At 41.7% G+C, this 13,084-nt stretch overlaps 1 protein-coding gene and 1 pseudogene across 1 annotated transcript in view; one reads left to right on the forward strand and one right to left on the reverse strand.

The window, feature by feature from the left end:
• LOC121550172 (ras-related protein Rab-26-like) overlaps positions 1 to 168 on the forward strand; it is a 127,218-nt gene extending 127,050 nt beyond the window's left edge. The window contains exon 9 of the mRNA XM_045210912.1: positions 1 to 168. This exon is cut by the window's left edge and continues 1,105 nt beyond it. The gene's annotated coding sequence lies outside the window, so the exon portion shown is untranslated.
• Positions 169 to 5,956: 5,788 nt separating this feature from the next.
• LOC123482677 overlaps positions 5,957 to 13,084 on the reverse strand; it is a 76,780-nt pseudogene continuing 69,652 nt past the window's right edge.

A 13,084-nucleotide genomic window follows, 5' to 3' on the forward strand; every position in this document is an offset into this window, starting at 1 on the left:
AGAACCACTCAAACTAGCTGATCTAGAACCACTCAAACTAGCTGATCTGTTGTAGCCTATTTCTTTTTAAATTACTTTTTGTTGTTTATTTTGCATAACAAGCACCTTGAGATTCTGTCTTTAATAGAAAGCTCTATACAAGTGTAATGTATTATTATTATCCCTGGCTGACCCCATTATCCCCCCCCATGACCCTTGCTGTCTACCTTCCTATCACTGTATGACTCCTGGGCTATGTCCCAATTATCTCTCCTTTCTCCCAAAGTGTTCACTTCCCTTCACTGATCTGAAATGAAATAATTGGTATAAAAAACATGATGGAAACTAGCCCATACCTCCACCAATCCAATGCTTTTAGATTTGTGGTAAGTAGTGAACAAGTGCACACTTCAGATAAAAAGGTTATGTTTATTGGGACACACCCCTTATATCCTCTATCACTGTATGAACCTCCATCACTGTCTTACTCGGTCAGACTCAGCTGTCAGTTCTACTGCTTGATATAACGTGGTCATAATAAGAAAGAGAAAAGTGAGAATGTCCAGCAGAGCTCATTGTATGAATGTATCCCTGTACAATATCTGGATGAATGTATATATTGTATGTAGTCAAATGTGTACAGTCAGGTCAATGTCAGTTGTCAGGCTGGCTCAGTATCACAGTACATATGTAGGATCTTAATTTGAGCCAGTTTTCTACAGCAGGAAAATAATCCTGCAGCAACAGGAAATGTGAATTATTATGTGGATTATAATGAATGGACATTTTTTGTAGGGGTTGGTAAATTTTTCGTTAATTCGTTAATTAGGCAAATCAAGTCTGAAATTTTAAAGTGGAAATTACAAACTTTAGAAGCATTTTTTAACCTTGAATACACTACAAGTTTGCTTTTCCTGCTGTGCAGGAAAATTCTAAGCAAAAAATAGTGATCAAATGAAGATCCTACATCAGTAAGTCATATGTTCAGGCTTTTTCAGCCAACTTCAACTCACCAGCATTCTAATCTCATACAGTGGTGTTCATTTATAACAAGCATTTTCCTAAAGATCACCCATAAGGGAATGTAGTGAAATATATATTCAACGTTAAAGTTAAGACACTGATGGAAAATGTTAGAAATAAATGTGTAGTGTCTTACCTGTCAATCAAAATAAAGGCAGATTTGAATTCAGTGGCAATTTCAAAATCACTCTGAAGTCCAATAAATCTAAAGTAAATAAAGTTTTAGAAATAGATTATGGTTAATGCATACATATATTTTTTTGTGGGGGGAAATATTAATTACGATATACAAAATCTTGAAATTATTTTCGCTTGCTTTTCCTGCCAGTAAATGTTTAGTAGAGGCTTCGGTCCTTGAAGTGAGGTTAAGTGTAGACCTAGCTTGAAAACAAAGCCTTGAACCTAGAGAGAACTTAACTAAAGCAAATAAAAGCATTTGTTGTGAATTTTGTCTAAAGTGTTGTACAGTCATTTGGAACAAAATATACAATAATGAAGAAAGGGAAAGCAGTAATATTTTTGCAATATCTTTATGACTAGGGTATTGTTTCATGTTGTTTCAATCATCAAAACTCCTTTGCTGCCTATTTTTTGTAATATATGGATATGGTGAATGTTATGTATATAAAGTGTTTGTCATCTTTAAATGTTTAATCAGATTCATATCTTTTGAAAATCTTCAAGGATTTTTATATTTACCTACTGACATTTCTGTTTCTTTTTTTTCTTAACCACAAATTAAGATGTTTGATTCTCGTCTTTTATCAGTTCTCGGTTAATAATCTGTATTTCACAAGTATTTCTCAAATATCCTTAATGTACTTTCAGTGTATTACCATCAACATCCATAGAAACAGAATATTAAATGTACAGTATTTACATAACTTGAAATTAGATGTCCAGGCAATGTATTGTTATACCTTCATGAGATGTTTTACTACTTTTCAGTGTGCAACGACTTTCTTCTCAAATTAAAGTTCAATACAATAAAGATTACAACAAAATACTAGTCATTGTTGGGACTCTTCATCCAATCCAATATGTCTCAATCTCTTTTTGTCACTTAAAAAGAACACATTGGAAATCATGGGAGATTCTCAATTGGTCCGTCCTCTTCTCGACTGCTAAGTCCTTTTCTCTTTTGTGACCCAACAAACTAAAAGTGGTCGCCATATGTAGGCGAGTGTCAATTTGTTAATAGGCGAACGGAGTAGTGTCCTCCTTGATAGCCTTCTCCCAGCAAGGAAGCACAAATGTATCCTCGGCTCCATGTCATAGAAGCGTTTTGAAATCCGCCACACAATCAGCTCTTGTTTTCTCGGAGGAGAAACACATGCACACGTTTATAAACTATATGCTACTAAATATTTTGTCTATAAAATGTCTGGCTACATTTATTTTTAACACTTTACACATTTTTGGGGATTCCTCTGAAAATGTAATTTTCCCGAGTGAAGGAAAGTCTCATTTTATACAAGCACATTTGTGTCCACGTTTTCCACCAGGAGAGGGCGGCAGAGAGGACGAGGAGTCGAGCAAAACCAATTGAGATTCTCCCCATGTAAAAATCTGAATACATGCGTATGTTGAAAGTGTTGACTTTGTCTTCCTCTGCTGGTGAAGATAAGATACAATATATGGACAGAACCTGTAGGCAGAACACCAAAATGACCTATTAGAATACTTTAGAAATGCATCCTTTCATGTTTTCCTTTAGATTAGCAATTTCTGAAGTATTCGAACAGGGCCCATAACATCAACTGACATATTAATGAGTATTTTTTTCACTGGAGAAACATATTCAAGTAATTCACAATTCTCCCTCTCAAGTTCAATCACAGCTATACAATTAAAGTGGGTTCCTATACCTGCAGGGCTTGTCACAATGTTAAGCTTCACAACACAAAGCGATAAATAAATGTATATACATCTGCACCAATACAAAGAAATGAACAAGGAAATACTACTAGACAGACTGAGAGCAGTTATTATTCACTAGAGACACAAAATGGACCTATCACATTCAGTCAGTTCCCACTGGCCTTGAAATATATTATTCAGTCCAGTCTCAAAAGAGAAGAAGGAAAATATTTACTATCAAGTTATTTTCCAACTCCAAAGCAGCATAACATTAGCCTGGTCCCAGATCTGTTTGTGCGGTTTTGCCAACTTGATTTGACAATGGCCATAGGTCTTACCAAGACAGCATGAACAGATTTGGGACGAGGCCAGTATAGCATATAATTTAACAAACAAGGTCCACATCACGCCCGTACATTCAGTCCAGGAGGCAACATTACACATCTACTACTTGTATCTCTTTTGTAAAATGTCAAGTTATTTTCTCACGACAAATGTAGGACAGATTAGTTAGGAGAACATTCACATGACTTTGCATTGGGCCAAGTATTGCACCTTGTCATCACTATACTGCCTTTGCACTATGTACACCTCCGTACAACACTGTATTCATAGCAGCATCCCTCCCTCTGCTTATATATATATATATATATATATATATATATATATATATATATATATATATATATATATATATATATATCCCCTCTGTAAATGGTATATTCCCACTGTAATCAGCCTATACTCCAGAGTTTGATGTTTTATGGTTACTGTTCCGATGTTGTATATTCTGTATGATATCTATGTGTCTACTGTTGGCAGCACTAAGCCAAATTCTGGGTATATGTAAATGTACTTGGCGAATAAAGCTGATTCTGATTAACAGTGTGTGCGTCCAAAATGGACCCATATTCCCTATACTGCACTACTACTACCAGAGCCCTATAAAGGTCCTTTATAGGGAATAGGGTGCCATTTCAGACGTACACCTGAGTCCAACTGCATGACATGGAAAGATAAAGTGACTTAGAGGGTGGAGTTGGCACAGAGCTGAGTCTGGAGATACATGAGGCAGGAGGATCATAGAGTTGGGTAGTGGGTGAGGTTGGCACAAAGTTGAGTCTGGAGATACATGAGGCATGATCAGAGAGCTGGGTAGAGGGTGAGGTTGGCACAAAGCTGAGTCTGGAGATACATGAGGCAGGACCATAGAGTTGGATAGAGGGTGGGGTTGGCACAAAGCTGAGTCTGGAAATACATGAGGCAGGATCATAGAGATGGATAGAGGGTGCACTTGCCAGAAAATCTGTTTTAGCATGTGCAGCGCCTAGTGCTGAGCCATTAACCGAAATGTCGGTTATTTTCCGGTTTTTAAACAACCATTTTGTTCAGGGTTTTTTCTGTGAGCTCAATGCGCACGTTGCACAGTTTTCTAGAGATAAATTAGATACAGCCTGAACTGTGCGATATAGTAGGGAGATTTAGTTTCCAACAGGGCTAATATTCTACATAGTTTAGCGCATAAAACGTGGTAATTAACTACAATGACCATAATCCATTGCGTATCTACTTGTCCGGTCTGTGTTTCTTTTATGCCTGCTACATTATCTAAGTGATTGATAGTTGGTATTCAGCAGTAATAAAAGTATGCCCTATTTACTTTGAGGAACTACAAAATAGTGATTTTGTCAGACAGCATAGGCAGCAGCTCTATAGAGATGAGATGATGACTTTGAATTAAATAATAAAGTCATCAAATAAAACAAATGTAAATACACAACAACTGAAATATTTTATTAAAGTAAAGTAATGTGAATAAATTATGGTTAATAAGTGATAAGCAGTAATGGGCAGTCACTCCCATCATGGGACTTTTATTAATTGTTTTATTCTGTGTTGTTACAGCATTCAACCCACATAATGCATAGTGCATTTCATGTTTAAAAAAATTATCTAAATCTAAAACGGTGATTATTTTCTTATAATCCAACCGAAACTGAACTGACCTCAAAAAGCACTAATCGCTCAGCACTAGCAGCGCCACTGAAGGCAATGTAGTCAACTTGGTGGGACTTCCTATGAGTTAAGGAGGTCAACATAATCCCGGGCTCTCTTTCCAACTATACGGAACAAAAATATAAACGCAACATGTAAAGTGTTGGTCCCATGTTTCATGAGTTTAAATGTTCCCAGAAATCTTCCATACTCACAAAAAGCTTATTTCTCTCAAATTCTGTGCACAAATTAGTTTACATCCCTGTTAGTGAGCATTTCCCCTTTGCCAAGATAATCCATCCACCTGGCATATCAAGAAGCTGATTAAATAGCATGATCATTACACAAGTGCACCTTGTGCTGGGGACAATAAATTACCACTCTAAAATGTGCAGTTTTGTCATACAACACAATGCCACAGATGTCTCAAGTTTTGAGGGAGCATGCAATTGGAATGCTGACTGCAGGAATGTCCAGCAGAGCTGTTGCAAGTGAATTGAATGTTCATTTCTATACCAATGTCGTTTTAGAGAATTTGGCAGTATGTCCAACCGGCCTCACAACCGCAGACCTCATGTAACCACGCCAGCCCAGGACCTGTACATCCAGCTTTTTCACCTGCGGGATCGTCTGAGACCAGCCACCCGGACAGCTGATGAAACTGAGGAGTATTTATGTCTGTAATAAAGCCCTTTTGTGGGGAAAAACTCGTTCTGACCCATGGCTGCTCCCCTGTCCAGTCGTGAAATCCATAGATTAGGGCCTAATTTATTTATTTCAATTGACTGATTTCCTTATATGAACTGTTTATATTTTTGTTCATTATATATATATGGGCAGGATTTTGGGTAAGGCGGAGCAGAGGAGTATGGAAACAGGACAGTAACACCCCCCTCTGGAGTCCTGGGGCTCTCTCTCCCCTCTTTTACTGCTCTGTGTGGTTTATCCTTAAATGTATCATAATTTTTCTCCAGATGAGGAGGAGAAGGATCCTATTTGTTCAGCCTCCACTCCATCCTCCAGTCCAGCCTCCAGTCCAGCCTCCCTCTTTTTCTTTATTGTCCTCCTCCTCTCAGAGCACACAGGGGAAGGTCCACTCTCAGGGCTTGTGCTTAAAGTGGGCTTCCACTGCAGAGAGAGAGAGAACGAGAGAGAGAGAGAGAGAGAGAGAGAGAGAGAGAGAGAGAGAGAGAGAGAGAGAGAGAGAGAGAGAGAGAGAGAGAGAGAGAGAGAGAGAGAGAGAGAGAGAGAGAGAGAGAGAGAGAGAGAGAGAAAGAGAAAGAGAGAGAGAGAGAGAGATGCTAAATCAATTACTGAACCAGGTACCAGAAGAAATCAACTGTGTAAAATAGAGTGGCTCAGCTCCACATAAACTATCATAGCCTCTACTGCCATGAACACAGTGGCAGCATATAGCTATCAATTCACCAATCATCAGAAGGGCATCAAATATATTGGTGAGAAATATCCACCAATGGACACCTTACTCAACATATCACCCATAGTAAAAGACCCCACATTTTATTAAACTAGGGGTCGGCAGGTAGCCTAGTGGTTAAGAGTGTTGGGCCAGTAACCGAAAGAGCGCTGGTTTGAATCCCCAAGCTGACTAGGTGAAAAATCTGTTGATGTGCCCTTGAGCAAGGCACTTAACCCTAATTGCTCTTGTAAGTCGCTCTGGATAAGAGCGCCTGCTAAATGTAGAAAATGTATATGTTTTCCTTGGCCAAATCCTGGGTAGAGCCATGTGAGTGGTTACCTGCATATTCCTGGGGCAGCATAGGTCGGTTCACCACGCCCTGAAAGGCAGCCATACAATCCTGCTGCTCCTCCTCGGTCTCACACGCAAATAGGAACTTCCTGTCGGGCGTTACTATGGTGATGCCAAACTGCCAGTGGTGGACGGGGGAAGGCCGGGGAGCACAGTGTAGCTGTTCTCCTTACTACCAACGAACACCTCACCGCGCGCATAGGCATCCTCACAAAGAAACAGAGAGGAGACTCAGTGTGTGTCTGACCAGCCACATTGTATATGAGGTCCAATAAATAATTGGAATGTTTGTTTGCATAATATAACATGCAAATAACATTAGTTCAGTACCACTGTACTATAAGTGCCATAATGCATAGGTACCAATGAACTGCTTATAATGGGTATTATCAATTTATTATCAATCAGAGCTATTATCAGTCATTTTGGAGCCTGTTGAACTGTTAGCCCTAAATAAAGTGTTACTAATAGTTATTTACTGAAATGGTACAGCACCATCTCTTTTTCCAATATGACATTGCACCTAATTTATCATCACCACCACCACCATCATCACCATCATCATCATCACCACCACCACCATTATCACCACCATCATCATCGTCGTCGTTGTCATCATTATCACCATCATCATCACCACCATCACCACCACCACCATCATCATCATCATCACCACCACCAGCACCATCACCACCATCATCATCACCACCATCATCACCACCACCACCATCATCACCATCATCATCATCACCACCACCACCATTATCACCACCATCATCATCGTCGTCGTTGTCATCATTAATACCATCATCATCACCACCATCATCACCACCACCATCATCATCACCACCACCACCATTACCATCATCACCACCATCATCATCATCGTCGTTTTCATCATTATCATCATCATCATCGTTCGGCAATTATTTGCTTGTTTATTTATTTGTTATTTATTTATTTATTATTTGGCTATTTAAGCCAGTGTTGTCCCCCATCAGAGAGAGAGAGAGAGAGAGAGAGAGCTCAAAGACAAAAAATATAGATTTAGAGTTAGATAAAGTAGGATTTTTTGGCAGGGACATATACAGGATGCTACCCTCCACAACATAACCTTCATTCCAAACCAAAACTCCAAACCTACAACCTGATTTTGGACGGAATTACCTGGAAAGCTTTCTACTACTAAGGATTACTATTCTCAAACTATACAGCAAATGCTCTGGCAAACAAACAGAAACCTGAAAACACCATCCAACCTGGAACTGAGTGAGTAATGTTTAGTATGAAGCTATTTTTCACTTTCAAAAACCAAGAAGAAAAATACATTACAATGATATATTTTATTTTATAAGGACTGAATGCTAAGGCTACCAAGCTTAAGCTTGCTTGTACAAAAGAGATACAATTTCAATTAGCACTGACGTGTGAAGTGAGAGGTGTCAAAGCCCTTGAGCCCAACAATGGCAGGAGAGTCGTACAGTCTACCCCAACCAAATGGAGAGGCCTTAGAAGCACCCCCCACTGTTCAGAGGTCATTAAAATACAGTACCCTCTGAATGTAAAAAATGACAAGACACGAAAAGAGTACAAATTGAAACTTATTTTGGGGAAGCAGGAGACACTTTTTGCTGATTTGTATAAAAATGGGAACATAAGCAACCTTATCTTCCACACAGACCATCCCCTGGCATGGCACAGTGCTATACTAGCACACTACCCCTCTGTTATAATAATAATAATAATAATATGCCATTTAGCAGACGCTTTTATCCAAAGCGACTTACAGTCATGCGTGCATACATTTTTTGTGTATGGGTGGTCCCGGGGATCGAACCCACTACCTTGGCGTTACAAGCGCCGTGCTCTACCAGCTGAGCTACAGAGGACCACTAAGAGGGGGGGTGTTAGCGACGGGTGGAAACTCAGGATACTGGACAACGAGGACTCTGAGTCGTCTAATATTAATCTCTATAAATCTGGAACCGTTTTGGTTCAAGGCAACACCAAACAGTTCCAGCTGGACTTTCACCTAATCAAAGAAATAGCTCAGCAGGAGAAGCTTTCCCTTGAGAAAGATACCCCTACCCCGAGCGGGTCAGACCAGACCTCTTCATTAAATAACCCCACAGAGCAACCCCAAGCAGAAAGTCAACTTCCCAGCACAGAGTACTACTCCCTCATTGAAATAAATGATAAATTCACCCAGCTGGAGGTAAGGCAGGTGGAGCTGGAACAGCAGGTGAACACATTCCAGTCAGCACAGACCCAGACAACAGTCCAGCACAACAACACCCCCTTAACTAGACCTGGAGAGCTGCAGGTAGAGAGAGACATGTCTGCACTCTGGACTGTGGTGAGACAACATCAACAGGAGAAAGAGCAGGAGCAGGAGAAGAACAGAGCACTAGAGGAGAGGATCAGAGTGCTGGAGGAGAAGGTGAGAACAATGACGGGTGACATAGAACAACCCATTAGAGAGCTGGCCACCCCCGCAGAGAAGCCAGCAGAACAGCCCACCTCAGATCCTGGCCAAAGTCTCGACACCGCAGCAGAACAGTACACCCTAGACCCTGACCATAGCCTCGACATCACACCCAGACAAACAAATGAAGAACCCCAAGCCCAGGGGATCCCAACCCCTCTGAGCAACCCCCCAGTCAGACACCCTGATAGCCCTCATGACGGCCCCCCCACACCCACTGAGGACATACACAAGCCACAGATTGTACTCCTTATGGACTCAAACGGGAAATACATACAAGAAAATACAAATTTTCCAAAACACACAGTGTCTAAACTCTGGTGTCCAAATACCCAGCGCGCCCTAGACCTTCTGTCTGAGGACCGACTAGGATCACCCAGCCACATAATAATACACATAGGCACAAACGACCTGAGAACACAGCAGGAAAGGGTGGCCACATCACTCAAGGGAGTGATAGAAAAAGATTCTTCTACTTTCCCCAACGCACATGTGGTTATCTCAACCCTGTTACCATGAAAAGACTTCCACCCTGCTACCATACAGCGGGTAAACGCAAGTATTTCCCGTGACTGTGCATCAAAACCAAATGTCTACCTGGCCCACCACTCCACCCTGGACGTGAACAGACTTTATGACCAGGTCCACCTATACAAGGCAGCAGTGCCCACCTTCGCCCGGACCCTAAAGGATATCGCCTCAACCGCAGACCCAACACCTCACACAGGAGCAACAGATCAACAGACACCCCCACCCAGACCAGCGAGACACTCTCCCAGACCTCCGAGACCCCCAGGACCTACACATAGAGGAACCCCACAGAGAGGACCTACATCCAGACCACAGCACCATCAACCACATCTACACCCCCCACCCCCACCAATTAACTCCCCCCAAGTCAACCATGCCCACACCCCATTTAGGCCCCCTCAGATCAGACCTATGCCCCTCCTACCCACCCCAAGCCCCCACTCCCACAAAGAGGGCCTCAACATGAAAGTCACACATACGCCCAGGCCGTGAGCAGGCAAACAGGCCCAACACCCACTCTTACACTAGCCCAAGCCAATGGCATGTACCAGATGCTCAGCAGGCTCTGCTCACAATTACTGGCCTGAGGCCAAACCACACAACCAACAACGTTAGACACTTTATGGAACACAAAGCCTTCACTATTTCATCCTGGAATTTCCAAGGCCTGAGGTAATCTGCCTTTGGCCTAAAGAGCAGGAATCTGGACTTCACCAAAGAAATCGGAAATACAGACATTGTCATCCTACAAGAAACATGGTATAGAGGAGACGGACCCACTGGTTGCCCTCTAGGTTACAGAGAGCTGGTAGTCCCATCCACCAAACTACCAGGTGTGAAACAGGGAAGGGACTCAGGGGGTATGCTAATTTGGTATAGAGCAGACCTAACTCACTCTATTAAATTAATCAAAATAGGAACATTTTACATTTGGTTAGAAATTCAAAAGGAAATTATCTCAACTGAGAAAAATGTCCTCCTGTGTGCTACCTATATCCCCCCACTAGAATCCCCATACTTTAATGAAGACAGTTTCTCCATCCTGGGGGGGGAAATCAATCATTTCCAGACCCAGGGACATGTACTAGTCTGTGGCGACCTAAATGCCAGAACTGGACAAGAACCTGACACCCTCAGCACACAGGGGGGACAAACACCTACCTGGAGGTGACAGCATTCCCTCCCCCCATATGCCCCCTAGGCACAACTATGACAACATAACCAACAAAAACGGGTCACGACTCCTGCTGCTCTGTCGCACACTGGGTATGTACATAGTCAATGGTAGGCTTCGAGGGGACTCCTATGGTAGGTACACCTATAGCTCATCTCTTGGCAGTAGTACTGTAGACTACTTTATCACTGACCTCAACCCAGAGTCTCTCAGAGCGTTCACAGTCAGCCCACTGACACCCCTATCAGACCACAGCAAAATCACAGTCTACTTGAACAGAGCAATACTCAATCATGAGGCATCAAAGCCAAAGGAACTGAATAATATTAAGAAATGCTATAGATGGAAGGAAAGTAGTGTTGAAACCTACCAAAAACAATTAGGAAACAACAAATTCAATCCATTCTAGACAACTTCCTGGACAAAACGTTCCACTGTAATAGTGAAGGTGTAAACTTGGCAGTAGAAAACCTAAACAGTATATTTGACCTCTCAGCTTCCCTATCAAATCTAAAAAATCTCTAACAGAAAACCAAAGAAAAGTAATAACAGTAATAAATGGTTTGATGAAGAATGCAAAAACCGAAGAAAGAAATTGAGAAACCTATCCAACCAAAAACATAGAGACCCAGAAAACCTGAGCCTACGCCTTCACTATGGTGAATCACTAAAACAATACAGAAATACACTACGGAAAAAGAAGGAACAGCATGTCAGAAATCAGCTCAATGTAATTGAAGAATCCATAGACTCTAACCACTTCTGGGAAAATTGGAAAACACTAAACAAACAACAACACGAAGAGCTATCTATCCAAAACGGAGATGTATGGGTAAACCACTTCTCCAATCTGTTTGGCCCTATAACAGAGAACAAACAGCAAAAAAATATACATGATCAAATGCAAATCTTAGAATCAACTATTAAAGACTACCAGAACCCACTGGATTCTGCAATTACATTGAATGAACTACAGGACAAAATACAAACCCTCCAACCCAAAAAGTCCTGTGGTGTTGATGGTATCCTCAATGAAATGATCAAATATACAGACCACAAATTTCAATTAGCTATACTTAAACTCTTTAACATCATCCTTAGCTCTGGCATCTTCCCCAATATTTGGAACCAAGGACGGATCACCCCAATCCACAAAAGTGGAGACAAATTTGACCCCAATAACTACCGTGGGATATGCGTCAACAGCAACCTTGGGAAAATATTCTGCATTATCATTAACAGCAGACTAGTTCATTTCCTCAGTGAAAACAATGTACTGAGCAAATGTCAAATTGGCTTTTTACCAAATTACCGTACGACAGACCACGTATTCACCCTGCACACCCTAATTGAAAAACAAACAAACCAAAACAAAGGCAAAGTCTTCTCATGCTTTGTTGATTTCAAAAAAAGCTTTTGACTCCAATTTGGCATGAGGGTCTGCTATACAAATTGATGGAAAGTGGGGTTGGGGGAAAAACATACAACATTATAAAATCCATGTACACAAACAACAAGTGTGCGGTTAAAATTGGCAAAAAACACACACATTTCTTTCCACAGGGCCGTGGGGTGAGACAGGGATGCAGTTTAAGCCCCACCCTCTTCAACATATATATCAACGAATTGGCGGGGGCACTAGAACAGTCTGCAGCACCCGCCCTCACCCTACTAGAATCTGAAGTCAAATGTCTTCTGTTTGCTGATGATCTGGTGCTTCTGTCACCAACCAAGGAGGTGCCTACAGCAGCACCTAGATCTTCTGCACAGATTCTGTCAGACTTGGGCCCTGACAGTAAATCACAGTAAGACAAAAATAATGGTGTTCCAAAAAAGGTCCAGTTGCCAGGACCACAAATACAAATTCCATCTAGACACCGTTGCCCTAGAGCACACAAAAAACTATACATACCTCGGCCTAAACATCAGCGCCACAGGTAACTTCCACAAGAAGGAGGTTCTCACCCAAGATTTGACGGTACATGGCCCCGTCCATCGTCCCTTTGATGCGGTGAAGTTGTCCTGTCCCCTTAGCAGAAAAACACCCCCAAAGCATAATGTTTCCACCTCCATGTTTGACGGTGGGGATGGTGTTCTTGGGGTCATAGGCAGCATTCCTCCTCCTCCAAACACGGCGAGTTGAGTTGATGCCAAAGAGCTCGATTTTGGTCTCATCTGACCACAACACTTTCACCCAGTTCTCCTCTGAATCATTCAGATGTTCATTGGCAAACTTCAGACGGGCCTGTATATGTGCTTGCTTGAG

This window comes from Coregonus clupeaformis, chromosome 35 (assembly GCF_020615455.1).
Source record: "Coregonus clupeaformis isolate EN_2021a chromosome 35, ASM2061545v1, whole genome shotgun sequence".
NCBI classification, from domain to species: domain Eukaryota; kingdom Metazoa; phylum Chordata; class Actinopteri; order Salmoniformes; family Salmonidae; genus Coregonus; species Coregonus clupeaformis.